Here is a 17,124-nt window from a genome sequence, read left to right on the forward strand (position 1 = left end):
TGTGCAGGACTATTGTTTTTATTGGTGATGGAATGACGTCAAAAGATGATATCCTGTGCTAACGACATTTCAACACCATTATCAGTATCAGGTAGTATGTGAATTGGTCCCATTGTCACTGACACTAGCAAAGGGAAGTAACTCTAAATGTACACTGCACCAGATGTACAACATGACGTCCAATTCATAGACTGAATTAAATAGAATTCATTGCATTAGTTAAACTATCCCAATAGTGTTTTTCCCCCCCCCCCCCACCCCCACCCCCGCAATTGCAGTTGTAACCCTGGTCAATATTAGCCGCAATATATCGCTCGGCTAGAGAGAACTTCTCTTTAGCTTGATCGGTTGAGCGTCAGACTAGCATTCCAGAGGTCCCATGTTCAATCCCTGGCAGAGGCAGGTATTAAATTGATTGTAAAATCCTGCACCTTGTTACACAATAGTATTGCAATAGTTAAAATTGTGGGGGATACTCCTCCTACCATTGAACACCAGTTAGAATTACCTGAAACAGACTGAACTGGACTAAAATGAAGTATTCGTAGAGGTTTAATACGATAACAGACTAACAGTCGTTATCAAAAGTCACTTTTTCCCCATGCTATTCAATCAAAAACAAACACTGACATATTATTGTTCTTAATCGCAATTGTTAGTGTGTTTAATGATGAATTGTCACTGACACAGCAAAGGGAAGTGACTCTAAACGAACACTGCACCAGATGTACGACACGTCCAATTCATAGACTGGAATTCAGTAGAATTCAGAATGCAATATACTATTGCAATTGTAGTCTGTATTAGCTATCCAATTGATACGCATCAAGATATGTATTTAATAAAATTAAAACCAACTACAGCATGGCGACCGATTCTTCCACTGGAATTGAATAGAAATCAGAATACAATTCCATTACAATACTATTGCTTGTACAGTCTGCATATTTAAACTATCCTAAAAGTGTTTTCCCCCAATAGTATTGCAATAGTTAAAATTGTAGGAATTGGACTAAAATGAAATACTCGCAGAGGTTTGATATGATAACAGACTAACAGTCGTTACCAAGAGTCACTTTTTCCCCATGCTATTCAATCAAAAACAAACACTGACACTGTTCTCAATGTCAGTGTGTTTGATCATGAATGGGACTTATTCACATACCATGTGATACCTGATAAAGTTTGTGGGGGAATTTCGTTTCTGTTGGTGATGGAATGACGTCAAAAGATGATATTTTCAGCGGGAAGATTACAAAGAGTTATATTCAATTACCACAAGAAATACTAGTCCTGCACAAATGTTCACGGGTATCACATGGTACGTGAATTAGTTCCACTGTCACTGACACTAGCAAAGGGAAGTAACTCTATACCAAAAACTGCTCCAGATGTATGATATAAAGTCCAATTCATAGACTGAATTTAATAGAATTCAGAATGCAATACTATTGCAATAGTAGTCTGCATTAGTTACACTATCCCAACAGTGTTTCCTCCAATGGAAATAGTATTGCAATAGTCATCCTACCATTGAATGCCAGTCAGGATTACCAGAAACGAACTGAACTTGACCAAAATGAAGTTCTTGCAGAAGTTTGATACGATAACAGACTATCAATTGAAAGTCACTTTTTCCCCTTGCTATTCAATCAAAAACAAACACTGACATTGTTCTCAATGTCAGTGCGTTTGATCATGAATGGGACTTTTGAATTCATGTACCATGTGATACCTGACAAGGTGTGTGCAGGACTATTGTTTTTATTGGTGATGGAATGACGTCAAAAGATGATATCCTGTGCTAACGACATTTCAACACCATTATCAGTATCAGGTAGTATGTGAATTGGTCCCATTGTCACTGACACTAGCAAAGGGAAGTAACTCTAAATGTACACTGCACCAGATGTACAACATGACGTCCAATTCATAGACTGAATTAAATAGAATTCATTGCATTAGTTAAACTATCCCAATAGTGTTTCCCCCCCCTACCCCCACCCCCGCAATTGCAGTTGTAACCCTGGTCAATACTAGCCGCAATATATCGCTCGGCTAGAGAGAACTTTTCTTTAGCTTGATCGGTTGAGCGTCAGACTAGCATTCCAGAGGTCCCATGTTCAATCCCTGGCAGAGGCAGGTATTAAATTGATTGAAAATCCTGCACCTTGTTACACAATAGTATTGCAATAGTTAAAATTGTGGGGGATACTCCTCCTACCATTGAACACCAGTTAGAATTACCTGAAACAGACTGAACTGGACTAAAATGAAGTATTCGTAGAGGTTTAATACGATAACAGACTAACAGTCGTTATCAAAAGTCACTTTTTCCCCATGCTATTCAATCAAAAACAAACACTGACATATTATTGTTCTTAATCGCAATTGTTAGTGTGTTTAATGATGAATTGTCACTGACACAGCAAAGGGAAGTGACTCTAAACGAACACTGCACCAGATGTACGACACGTCCAATTCATAGACTGGAATTCAGTAGAATTCAGAATGCAATATACTATTGCAATTGTAGTCTGTATTAGCTATCCAATTGATACGCATCAAGATATGTATTTAATAAAATTAAAACCAACTACAGCATGGCGACCGATTCTTCCACTGGAATTGAATAGAATTCAGAATACAATTCCATTACAATACTATTGCTTGTACAGTCTGCATATTTAAACTATCCTAAAAGTGTTTTCCCCCAATAGTATTGCAATAGTTAAAATTGTAGGAATTGGACTAAAATGAAATACTCGCAGAGGTTTGATATGATAACAGACTAACAGTCGTTACCAAGAGTCACTTTTCCCCCCATGCTATTCAATCAAAAACAAACACTGACACTGTTCTCAATGTCAGTGTGTTTGATCATGAATGGGACTTATTCACATACCATGTGATACCTGATAAAGTTTGTGGGGGAATTTCGTTTCTGTTGGTGATGGAATGACGTCAAAAGATGATATTTTCAGCGGGAAGATTACAAAGAGTTATATTCAATTACCACAAGAAATACTAGTCCTGCACAAATGTTCACGGGTATCACATGGTACGTGAATTAGTTCCACTGTCACTGACACTAGCAAAGGGAAGTAACTCTATACCAAAAACTGCTCCAGATGTATGATATAAAGTCCAATTCATAGACTGAATTTAATAGAATTCAGAATGCAATACTATTGCAATAGTAGTCTGCATTAGTTACACTATCCCAACAGTGTTTCCTCCAATGGAAATAGTATTGCAATAGTCATCCTACCATTGAATGCCAGTCAGGATTACCAGAAACGAACTGAACTTGACCAAAATGAAGTTCTTGCAGAAGTTTGATACGATAACAGACTATCAATTGAAAGTCACTTTTCCCCCATGCTATTCAATCAAAAACAAACACTGACATTGTTCTCAATGTCAGTGTGTTTGATCATGAATGGGACTTTTGAATTCATGTACCATGTGATACCTGACAAGGTGTGTGCAGGACTATTGTTTTTATTGGTGATGGAATGACGTCAAAAAGATGATATCCTGTGCTAACGACATTTCAACACCATTATCAGTATCAGGTAGTATGTGAATTGGTCCCATTGTCACTGACACTAGCAAAGGGAAGTAACTCTAAATGTACACTGCACCAGATGTACAACATGACGTCCAATTCATAGACTGAATTAAATAGAATTCATTGCATTAGTTAAACTATCCCAATAGTGTTTCCCCCCCCCCCCCCCCACCCCCACCCCCGCAATTGCAGTTGTAACCCTGGTCAATATTAGCCGCAATATATCGCTCGGCTAGAGAGAACTTTTCTTTAGCTTGATCGGTTGAGCGTCAGACTAGCATTCCAGAGGTCCCATGTTCAATCCCTGGCAGAGGCAGGTATTAAATTGATTGCAAAATCCTGCACCTTGTTACACAATAGTATTGCAATAGTTAAAATTGTGGGGGATACTCCTCCTACCATTGAACACCAGTTAGAATTACCTGAAACAGACTGAACTGGACTAAAATGAAGTATTCGTAGAGGTTTAATACGATAACAGACTAACAGTCGTTATCAAAAGTCACTTTTCCCCATGCTATTCAATCAAAAACAAACACTGACATATTATTGTTCTTAATCGCAATTGTTAGTGTGTTTAATGATGAATTGTCACTGACACAGCAAAGGGAAGTGACTCTAAACGAACACTGCACCAGATGTACGACACGTCCAATTCATAGACTGGAATTCAGTAGAATTCAGAATGCAATATACTATTGCAATTGTAGTCTGTATTAGCTATCCAATTGATACGCATCAAGATATGTATTTAATAAAATTAAAACCAACTACAGCATGGCGACCGATTCTTCCACTGGAATTGAATAGAAATCAGAATACAATTCCATTACAATACTATTGCTTGTACAGTCTGCATATTTAAACTATCCTAAAAGTGTTTTCCCCCAATAGTATTGCAATAGTTAAAATTGTAGGAATTGGACTAAAATGAAATACTCGCAGAGGTTTGATATGATAACAGACTAACAGTCGTTACCAAGAGTCACTTTTTCCCCATGCTATTCAATCAAAAACAAACACTGACACTGTTCTCAATGTCAGTGTGTTTGATCATGAATGGGACTTATTCACATACCATGTGATACCTGATAAAGTTTGTGGGGGAATTTCGTTTCTGTTGGTGATGGAATGACGTCAAAAGATGATATTTTCAGCGGGAAGATTACAAAGAGTTATATTCAATTACCACAAGAAATACTAGTCCTGCACAAATGTTCACGGGTATCACATGGTACGTGAATTAGTTCCACTGTCACTGACACTAGCAAAGGGAAGTAACTCTATACCAAAAACTGCTCCAGATGTATGATATAAAGTCCAATTCATAGACTGAATTTAATAGAATTCAGAATGCAATACTATTGCAATAGTAGTCTGCATTAGTTACACTATCCCAACAGTGTTTCCTCCAAAAGAAATAGTATTGCAATAGTAATCCTACCATTGAACACCAGTCAGGATTACCAGAAACGGACTGAACTGGAATAAAATGAAGTACTCGCAGAAGTTTGATACGATAACAGACTATCAATTAAAAGTCACTTTTCCCCCCATGCTATTCAATCAAAAACAATCACTGACATTGTTCTCAATGTCAGTGTGTTTGATCATGAATGGGACTTTTGAATTCATGTACCATGTGATACCTGCCAAGGTGTGTTAGGGACTATTGTTTCTTAAGGTGATGGAATGACGTCAAAAGATGATATCCTGTGCTAACGACATTTCAACACCATTATCAGTATCAGGTAGTATGTGAATTGGTCCCATTGTCACTGACACTAGCAAAGGGAAGTAACTCTAAATGTACACTGCACCAGATGTACAACATGACGTCCAATTCATAGACTGAATTAAATAGAATTCATTGCATTAGTTAAACTATCCCAATAGTGTTTCCCCCCCCCCCCCCCCACCCCCACCCCCGCAATTGCAGTTGTAACCCTGGTCAATACTAGCCGCAATATATCGCTCGGCTAGAGAGAACTTTTCTTTAGCTTGATCGGTTGAGCGTCAGACTAGCATTCCAGAGGTCCCATGTTCAATCCCTGGCAGAGGCAGGTATTAAATTGATTGCAAAATCCTGCACCTTGTTACACAATAGTATTGCAATAGTTAAAATTGTGGGGGATACTCCTCCTACCATTGAACACCAGTTAGAATTACCTGAAACAGACTGAACTGGACTAAAATGAAGTATTCGTAGAGGTTTAATACGATAACAGACTAACAGTCGTTATCAAAAGTCACTTTTCCCCATGCTATTCAATCAAAAACAAACACTGACATATTATTGTTCTTAATCGCAATTGTTAGTGTGTTTAATGATGAATTGTCACTGACACAGCAAAGGGAAGTGACTCCAAGCGAACACTGCACCAGAAGAATGACATGTCCAATTCACAGACTGGAATTCAGTAGAATTCAGAATGCAATATACTATTGCAATTGTAGTCTGTATTAGCTATCTGATTTGGAATAAATATGGTTTAATTTCCCTTTGATGGCCAAACAGGATCTCATGACCAATAAGAATAGCAATAGTATTGCATTAGCTCAATTTGCCAATTAACTCAATTAATCGATAATTATTATATATCCTCCCCACCCCCGACCCTAGTCCAAGTTCTAGTTAAACTGTTTGCTGCCTAACATCTGTAATATTTTGGATGAGTTTGAATGTGGAAATGATTTGTCAGTAACTTTGCATAAGGGTTGTTGTGTTTTATTTTATTGCTTAATGGTATATTTGTTAGTGCTGCAACAATAAGCTTCCCCACGATACAATACATATCACAATACTTCCCCCACGATACAATACATATCACAATACTTCCCCCACGATACAATACATATCACAATACTTCCCCCACGATACAATACATATCACAATACTTCCCCCACGATACAATACATATCACAATACTTCCCCCACGATACAATACATATCACAATACTTCCCCCACGATACAATACATATCACAATACTTCCCCCACGATACAATACATATCACAATACTTCCCCCACGATACAATACATACACAATACTTCCCCCACGATACAATACATATCACAATACTTCCCCCACGATACAATACATATCACAATACTTCCCCACGATACAATACATATCACAATACTTCCCCCACGATACAATACATATCACAATACTTCCCCCACGATACAATACATATCACAATACTTCCCCCACGATACAATACATATCACAATACTTCCCCCACGATACAATACATATCACAATACTTCCCCCCCACATATACAATACATATCACAATACATTCCCCCACGATACAATACATATCACAATACTTCCCCCACGATACAATACATATCACAATACTTGTCACACGATACAATACATATCACAATACTTGTCACACGATACAATACATATCACAATACATTCCCCCACGATACAATACATATCACAATACTTCCCCCACGATACAATACATATCACAATACTTCCCCACACGATACACATACATATCACAATACTCACAATAATGTCACACGATACAATACAATATCACAATACCCACACGATACAATACATATCACAATACTTGTCACACGATACAATACATATCACAATACTTCACAATAATTCCCCCCACGATACAATACATTTCACAATACTTTAACCACGATACAATACTATCACAATACTTCTCCCACGTATACATATTAAATATCTCAATACTTACCCCCACGATACATTACTTATCAAATACTTATCACACGATAAAAATACTTACTTTCCCCACGTACCAATACATATACAAATACTTCCCCCCCCACGATTAAATACTTATCACAATTACAGCTGTCCCCCACGATATCAATACATATCACAATACTTTTCACACGATACATTACATATCCACTAATAATTCCCCCACGTAGTACAATACATATCACAAGAAAAACTTCCCCCACGCTACAATACTTATTCACAATACTTCCCCTACGATACAATACATATCATCAATACTTGTCCCACCGATACGAATACATTTCACAATACTTCATCCACGATACAATACATATCACAATACTTGTTCCACACGATACAATACATATCACAATACTTCACCCACACGATACAAATCTAGTTCTACCAGACGTTCCCCCACGATACCAATACTTATCACATACTTCCCCCACGATACTCTATACGAATATCACAATACGTTCCCCCACGATACTAATACATTAGTCCACATACTTCCCCCACGATACAATACATATCACAAGACGTTCGCCCACGATACTGAATTACATATCCAATACATTCGCCCTGTCACGACCACGTACTATACTTACATCACAATACTTCCCCCCACGATTACAATACATATCACAATACTTCCCCCACCGATACAATACAATATCACAATACTTCCCCCACGAACATTACATTACATATCATTGGCAATACTTGTCACACGATTCAATACATTATCACAATACTCACCCCACATGTCTACAATACATATCAACAATTATTGTCACACGATACAATACATATCACAATTACTTCCCCCACGATACAATACATTTATCACAATTCTTCCCCCAAGATTACCAATAAATTCCACAATACGTTGTCCACGGATACAATACATATCACAATAAGTTACCCCCAGTCACTTGTACGATACAATACATATCCCCCACGATACATACATATATCACAATTTTGTCACACGATACAATACATATCACAATTACTTGTCCCACGATACAATACATATCACAATACTTTGTCCCCAGATACAATTAAATATCAAAATACTTAATGTCACACACGATACAATACATATCACAATACTTCCCCTACACGATATCAATACAATATCACAATACTTCCCCACGATACAAATTCCTATCACAATACTTCCCCCACGATACAATACTTATCACAATATTGTCACACGATACAATACATATCACATTACTTCACCCCACGATTACATGACATAATCACAATTACTTCCCCCACGATCAATACATATACATATCACAATATCTCTTCCCCCACGATACAATACATATCACAATACTTCCCCCACGATACAATACATATCACAATACTTCCCCCACGATACAATACATATCACAATACTTCCCCCACGATACATATACAATACTTCATACATATCACAATATTTCCCCCTCGATTACAATACTGTATCACAAACACTTCCCCCCCGATACAATACGTATCACATTAATTACCCCTACGATACAATACATATCACAATACTTCCCCCACGTACGATTACAATACATATCACAATACTTGTCACACGTACGATTCAATACATATCACAATACTTCCCCCACGTACGATACATATCACAATACTTGTCACACGATACAATACATATCACAATACTTGTCACATGAATTGATACGCATCAAGATATGTAAAATCTGTCAAAAAGTAAAAAATTTCTACTCTTTCACTGTCGATTTTACCCCTTCTTTTTAAATGATACGGAATGCAAAATGCTTCCATATGTGTGATTTTAAAGTTGCAGGAGGTTCTTTTAATTCTATTATAATGTCTCCAGGTATCTAAAGCACTACTGCCTATGTTTGTTTGTGGGGGAAGATACTCATAACTGCTCAAAAAATAAGGATTTGGCCCAATCTGGAAAATAAGGTGGTGGGGTGTAAGGTGGTAGGAATAAATAATACTGTGAACAAAACCGCATAGTTTTATACCGTGATATTACCGTCCCACGCTTTATTGTTGCAGTTGTATGGAGTATAATACTTATAGCTATAGAATGACTGTGGTACTTATAGTTATAAAATGACTGTGTGGGGTTGATGATGCAGGGGACGGACTGTGTTTGAAGTGGGTATGCTGGAGATTGTGGGGGTGGGGGACAAGGGGTAGGAATGGAGGCAATGAGGGTGGGGTTTGTGGGTGGTAATTAAGTGTTTCAGACCATTTCTTTGCATATTTGCTTACCCTCGGGGCTGACTTTCACACTTCCAATCGTTGAACAGAGCTTCATAATGAAAGAATTGGGTTTTGTCATACAGTGCATATTATCTTTCCCCATAAAACAAAAATCCTTTGTACTTCTTATCGATGGGTAATGGGCAGGACTAACACAGATAGGGTCTTTTTATTTTTGTTATGTTTGTTCCAGACATAACACAGAAGGTACTCACAAAGTATAGAGCTACAGATAAGTCCTTTACTGGGCCTAGAACCCAGGTACTGAAAAGTACTCACAGACATGAAACAATAGGTAGAGGGAGAGCAATGCATTTATTGTCGTTTGGATGTATAGGGAAAGTGTGTACATTGTAAATCTATATAGGCAGTCATCTTATGGAGGCATGACAATTTTGTCTTTTAAGAAATGTATGCTTTATATCTATGATGTTGATCATGGTAGTGTCTTCAAGGCTCTTTCCAAATATGAAATTATTAAAAATGAATAAATAAATAAAATAGACAAAAAACAAAACAACTAAAAGAAGAAAGTGTTATATTCATCAAATGAACTCCCCATAATAGTGTGATGTAAAAGGTCACAGTGTATTGTTTATATGATTTGTTAAGTCCAAAACACAATCTGAAGAGGAAAACTGTTTTGGATTGATCACTAACTAAAAACCCACCCAGATATTTTCACCCCCCCCCCAAAACCACATATATTTACAGGTGTTTATGATCTGATGGATCTGTTAATCACCAAAATCACCAAAAATTGATCACCCACCACATGGCCATTCTGAATGTTAATGATCACCAAAACCACATGGCCATCTGTATGTTAATGATTACCAAAACCACATGGCCATCTGAATGTTAATGATTACCCAAAACCACATGGCCATCTGAATGTTAATAATTACCAAAGCATCCTTAACATGGCATCATAGAATGTTAATGATCTCCAAAACCACATGGGGCCATCACCCCAAAAACACATGGTCCAATGTCTGAATGTTAATGATCACCAAAAACTCCCGACAAGCATCACCAAAATACAACCATGGCCATTCATGAAATGTTTTTTTTAATTGATCACCCAAAACCACATGGCCATTCTGAATGTTTAATGATCACCCGCCCCCCCCCCACAAAAACCACATGGTGCCCATGGCCATCTGACATATATTAATGGATTCACCAAAACCACAATGGCCATCTGTATGTTAATGAATCACCCGCAAAACCACTTGGGCCATCTCTGAAATGTTAATGATTACCCAAAACCAAAACATGGCACATCGATCGGAATGGTTAATCGATTGATTGCCCAGGGAACGTGGTTGGTGTACCACTTTTGCTCGGGATTGTTCTCCCGATTGCCAAAAGCATCTCTTAATCATAAACCACAGGGCCATAGAATGTACTGGTTAATGATTATCCAAAACCACATGGGCCATCTGAAAGTTAATGATCATCACCAAATGAAATACCACATGGCCCTCTGAATTGTTAATGATTAATTGAATGTATATACTCGAAAAACATCATGGCTTCTTTTGAATGTTATAATGATCACCAAAACCACATGGCCATATGAATGTTATATGATCTGAGCCAATCACCACGTGGCCAGTTGAATGTTAATTGATCACCAAAAACCACATGGCCTATCGCTGAATGTTTAATGATCAACAAAATCCAAACTCGGCCATATGAATGTTAATGATCACCAAAACCACATGGCCATCTGAATTTTAATGATTACCAAAACCACATGGCCATCTGAATGTTAATGATCACCAAAACCACATGGCCATCTGAATGTTAATGATTACCAAAACCACATGGCCATCTGAATGTTAATGATCACCAAAACCACATGGCCATCTGAATGTTAATGATCACCAAAACCACGTGGCCATCTGAATGTTAATGATCACCAAAACCACATGGCCATTCTGAATGTTAATGATCAACCAAACACCGACATGGCCAATCTGAATGTTAATGAGTCTCCCACAAAACCACATGGCCATTCTGATGTTAATGATACCAAAACCACGTGGGCCATCTGAATGTTAATGATCACCGAAAACCACATGGCCATCTGAATGTTAATGATCACCAAAACCACATGGCCATCTGAATGTTAATGATCACCAAAACCACATGGCCATCTGAATGTTAATGATCACATCCAAACCCACATGGCCATCTGAATGTTAATGATCCACCAAAACCACATGGCACATCTGAAATGTTAAGGATTACCAAACAACCACTGGCCATCTTGAATGTTAATAAATGATTGGGTTACTTGATTTATGATTTACTGTGTGTGTCTCAATGTGTTCATGAGTTAGAGGGAATATGTCCCCACCTATAATGAGGAATAAAAAAAAAGGACAGGAAACCCATTACATTTAGCATAATTTACCCATTTTTCTGTTCTTTACAGGGTTCTATTTATTTATAAACCCCCATGGGTGCTGTGTTCGTTGAGATTTTTAAGCATAATAAATATCGTTCTCTGTAAAAACATATGGCTCATACTCTATTTATAGCAATATATTGATTCTATGTTTCGAGGGACATAGTTTCCTTGTTTTTATAAGTTCGTCTGTTTAAACCACCACAATCTTATGAAAAACAGTGTGTTTTGAGTTTTTACTAGACCTCTCCTCGGGCTGTCGGTGGATTACCATTATTAATTGTCATCTCCTCTGCAAAACTAAGCATTAGGATTACACTTGTATTGCATTGTTAACATCCATTTGGGGCGGGGATTTAAAATGTGTGCCGTCTTGCTTATTTGAATATACTGTACGCTCCCGTTATAACTATCTCGCTATATATGGCTTCCAGTGATTGGGGGTTCCTATTTAAAGACAAAGTGCTGGGTGGGGGCTGACCAACTACAGGAGCCCAGTGGCGGTTGGGGCCAACATAGTTGTCAATTTTGCGCTATTCCCATTAAAAAAATCGACGTTCTTCTCAAAAAATTAAGAATTGGATAAGTACTATGATTCGCATTTTATCAGCATCCTTATGGAGTGGAGATTCAAAATGGTACAAATGGGGTATTTTTTTTTCCAAGTTTTTTTGATATTTTTAAATTGTAAGGATTTTTTCTGACTCTCATACTCTATGATAAGTACTACACAGCTCTGGTCACCAATACCAGAGTCTCGCACCGCGATTACAAGCCTGCTATCTGGACCGGTGCGCTTGTTTATATAAAAAGTGGAGGTGGTTGTAGTACAGCTTGGTTAACAAAGTGAAATATTCGATATAGCAGGTTAAAGACATGGCGGTGTTTCTGTGTTTTACTTACTTATGTTTACGAGGTTTGGCTTAGTCAACCCCGTAGGACGGGGCCTTCTTTCCAGGGAAACAACATAACGTCTACGTGTGTTCGGATTTCTCGATAAGTTGTATATCAAAATAATTTTTTTAAACGTGTGTTCGGTTCCATTGTACATTTCAATATAGCTAGATTAGACCCTATAGGCATCTCCACCCCCCCTATAAATTTTTATTACAAAAAGAATAAAGATGTGAAAAAAAAAAAAAAAAAATAATTAAAAAAAAAAATAACACACAAACCCCCGCCCCCCCCCCCCCCCCCACCCCAAAATACTTAAGATCAGCAAATTACCATATTGTAATTATATTTTTGTTAAATGTCTTTTCTTTCCATTCAAGTAACAAACATTTTTTTTTTAGGGTTGAATACGATTAGTTATTTTTGTTATTCGATTATTCGGTCCACATGTGTAATCGTGTACTAATCGATTAATCGTTTTGAATTGAAGACAACATTTATCTGTTTCACTACTGACTACCTTATAGGACAAGCCTTATATATATAAAAGCCTTCCAACAAATAAGAAATAGATTTTTTGACAAAAACAAACGTACTTTGTTATCCCTAACATGACCTTCACATGTACGACTAATAAACCAAATCTGGATCGCCACAGAGCGACATAAGACCAAATTTTTTCGTCTATGAACTTTTTTATTTCCGTGATCAAAAAAATAATAAATCATAATCAACTCTTGATATTCATTAGAATATGAACAAAAACATTCTTTTTAATATGATAAACACATACAATAGTTTATAAAATTTAAAATGTTCAAGATTACTTGCTCCTTTCCGCCTCCCGAGCGTCCCGGCATGCGATAATAGAGTTGTAAGAGAAGCCCATGTATAGGGAAGCGGATCACGTACGAGTGCCCGTAGTATATCAATCGAATGGACTCTCCGTGGACTGTAACAACATTGGAGTCGATCGCTAGTGAAAATTGGAGAACAGCGTGTTGCATGGAGCCCCGGTTCATTACTGGCTGTGTTCCGGTTGTATTTGTGTCTATTGTCTTTGCCTCATCATGTTCTTTTTCATGGAAATGGTCCACATTTTTCATTTATTAATGACTTTAACTTCCACAGAGAAGTAATTTAACTAGTTTTTTCTAACATCATAATTATACTGTGTTGAGTTCAAAACATGTACATAAAGAGATGAAAACTCCAGTTCGGAATGGTTTACTCAGATCAAATATAGACGAAGCCTTGTTCTGTCAATGTGTGTAGGTCAGCTTACAATGCACTGGCTTTGCTTGTTCGATTAAACGATTAATAAAATCTGTAATCGATTATCAGCAATTTAGCGTCAGTTATCTTATGCCTCCGATTATTCTGACTGTAGGGGGCGTCGTGTCTGCACCTAATAATCTTTGTACTGATGGTCTAAGACCTGATGAGCATTTGTTTGCAGTTGTGGATTGGTCGTGGGTTGGTAGCTGGTGCACGTTAGATGTACGGTCCGGGTATGGGCTGGGGCTTGACGGGGGCGGGGTGCACGGTTTTGTGCTGGAGCGGGTTGGGGAATGGCGGAGGGGGGTTTAGGGGGGTGGGAGTTAGGGGTGCGAATGGGGACCCGCTAGCACGACCCTGGTCCCCATATGGCGCAGCGCGCCTACGCACGTGCACGGTATAGCCGCCCCCCCGCAACCAACCCAACCGTGCATCGCGGCTTTGTTCACGTTGTCATGTTGATCTCGGAGCCCGCAGCGTAGCTGCCACCCGCATGATCTACTTCAATTTCTTACTATAAACAGTGATATGATTTCCTGAAATAGCTCCAAGAGTTATTTCAGCAACTGATGCCATGAGCGACTTTTGATGCCACTTTCATTTTTTCTTGCCATTTTAATCTGCGACACTCCCTCAAGGTGTCACCCACCTATGAGTACTACAATGATGAATAATATACAATCCAGACCTTCAACAGATGGCACAGTTGACAATTCTAGTTGCTATCTTTTGTCGGCTCGTATCTCAGGTATACCTTAGTCTAGTTGGTCGGGTGCACATGGGTGGTTACAGGACAAAATGTTCGAAATGTCAGCTACATTATTCGCTCCTTCTTGACTCAAAATTCTCAAGAAAAGGAACAGCATTATGGAAGTTAAGGAAAAACCCCTTAAGGTAAAGAGAGAAAAGAGGATATCCTTATAAATATCTGTTATGCTTTCGTAGGTAGAATTTTTAAGTTAAGGAATTACTTAAAGTTTTGGACGTGATTCATGAAACTTTGCCAATGCTGTACAAGCTGGCAGATTTCATTCTCCCCGTGTTACAGATAATTATTTGTGCATAGGACCAGCATACATCTGTTTGTTAATTACCACATCAATTTTTGTTTTAAACGTCTTTTTAGCGAGTTGTTCCTACAGCTTCGTTCAATTAGACCATTTGTTGTAGGTCACATGATGTTTGATACACCCTTGCCTATGAAAACAATTTGTATTGAACAACACGCCCGAGAGGTTGCGAGAAGGGATTTATTTTCTTGACATGGTTAAATGGAAGGTAAGCTGGGTTACCGAGAGGAATTACCGTGATATTTGTTGTTTTTGCTGGCTGTTCGGACACGTGTTGCTGTTTAAACGCCCCCAAACACTGTTCACAGATTATATCCATGAGGAATAATCGTAAATAAATTAATTACACGGCAGGCGTTGCTGTTTAAAGCGAGTAATTTTCGATAACCTCTGTGGTGAGGCCTCTCCAGACAAGAAGTAAGCAATTAGTGCAACTGTTGGTCCGTCAGCAAATGGAAGGGATTACATAATATAGCATTTACAGAATACAATGTTATATAAATAAATTAAGAAATTATTTATCAATGTTAAAATAAATACATGTTACATACACACTAAAAAGATATAATGAGCGGCGGACGATCGTGTTTCGTGATGCGGAAGGCACAAGGCCTGTTATGAATTATCTGAATAGCCTATAAGCCTATCTTCCACTCCACTAGTCAACTATACACGCCTGTACACCGGCTTACCCTAGCTAACCAGTAACACTAGCTTACACTGTACATGTTACAGATGGTACAGATGGTTGGGTCTAGATACAATAAACACTCAACATTGGAGCAAAAACCTCGACCAAGGTAAATGACATAGAAACATAAGTAGTGATATAAATGGTTTATACATAAAAATACAGATCTTCCTCATGTTGATGTACGCATGTTATAGGTTAGAATATATGTTGCATGTCAGCTTAGAATGCGTGAGACTTCAATAATATTATTGTATGCTGGTACTTGCGACCCACTATCAGGCCATTTATAGTGTGTGTACTTCACAATGTAACAAACGCCATCGCCAGGTAATATAACCTGACCGAGAGATCTTGCTTCTGAGGGTTTGGTATACGAATTTTTCTTGTGCACAATGTGCTCATCCTCTATACTCTTTTTCGAGGGTCTACTATCACATCTGTTCAACTGTCCATTATATCCGCATTTTACACATAATCATATCTATAACCCTGAGATACTGAGGATGCACATTCCACTTATGATTGCCTACGCTCACATACTATCACACTCTCATCAATTGACCCAGTATTTCAAGTGTCAGTACCATCACGTTTTGTATGGTGTCTTTTTGTCATTTTTATTGTTACTACAGTGTGATAGAGAGTGAAGGGCGGTATTTTTTAAATAAATCTTTATTGTGTGAAAAACTAAAGCAAATTTAATTAATCATTTTTCATGAAGAGGAGTTTGTTAGATTGTATGCATGATATTTTAGATTCAGGCTTATAACAAATATAGCATGGCAATTTTTTTGTTATGAGCTACGGGGAAGACAAGAGAAACCTACTACATATTCAGAACTGAAGGACCATTTCCAACTAAATGTATTGGCCTGTACTCCTATTAATTATGACTCTTTGGCCTATTCTGTGGGCACCCCCTCAAACCCCGCATGGTCAGATTTTTTTCCTGCTATTTATACTGATGGTCTTTGTAAAAAATACAGAGTTACGTCCTACCTTGGAGGTATGGTATTGTATTAGTTGGGGAGCGCTCGATGTCAGTTTTTGTGTGTAGCAGGCGAAATTCACGTCGTTTATCTCTGGGGAAAAAATACTATGACGTTACACCCTACGCAAAAAACATGACATCAGTCACAATCAAAACCTACAGCCCGCAAGGACAGATAATTCTGCAATACACACAATTACAG

General features: G+C 37.9%; 1 protein-coding gene across 2 annotated transcripts in view; it reads left to right on the top strand.

The window, feature by feature from the left end:
• The window catches only part of LOC138310343 (probable methyltransferase-like protein 24), a 67,308-nt gene that overhangs the window by 15,217 nt on the left and 34,967 nt on the right, over window positions 1–17,124 (top strand). Inside the window, exon 1 of one of the 2 annotated variants that reach the window (XM_069251528.1) lies at window positions 15,996–16,037. The exons of the other annotated variant lie outside the window; for it this stretch is intronic. The gene's annotated coding sequence lies outside the window, so the exon portion shown is untranslated. Of the gene's footprint in view, window positions 1–15,995; window positions 16,038–17,124 lie in introns of those variants that run through there. 2 annotated transcript variants of the gene reach the window in all.

This window comes from Argopecten irradians, chromosome 16, assembly GCF_041381155.1.
Source record: "Argopecten irradians isolate NY chromosome 16, Ai_NY, whole genome shotgun sequence".
Classification (NCBI taxonomy): domain Eukaryota; kingdom Metazoa; phylum Mollusca; class Bivalvia; order Pectinida; family Pectinidae; genus Argopecten; species Argopecten irradians.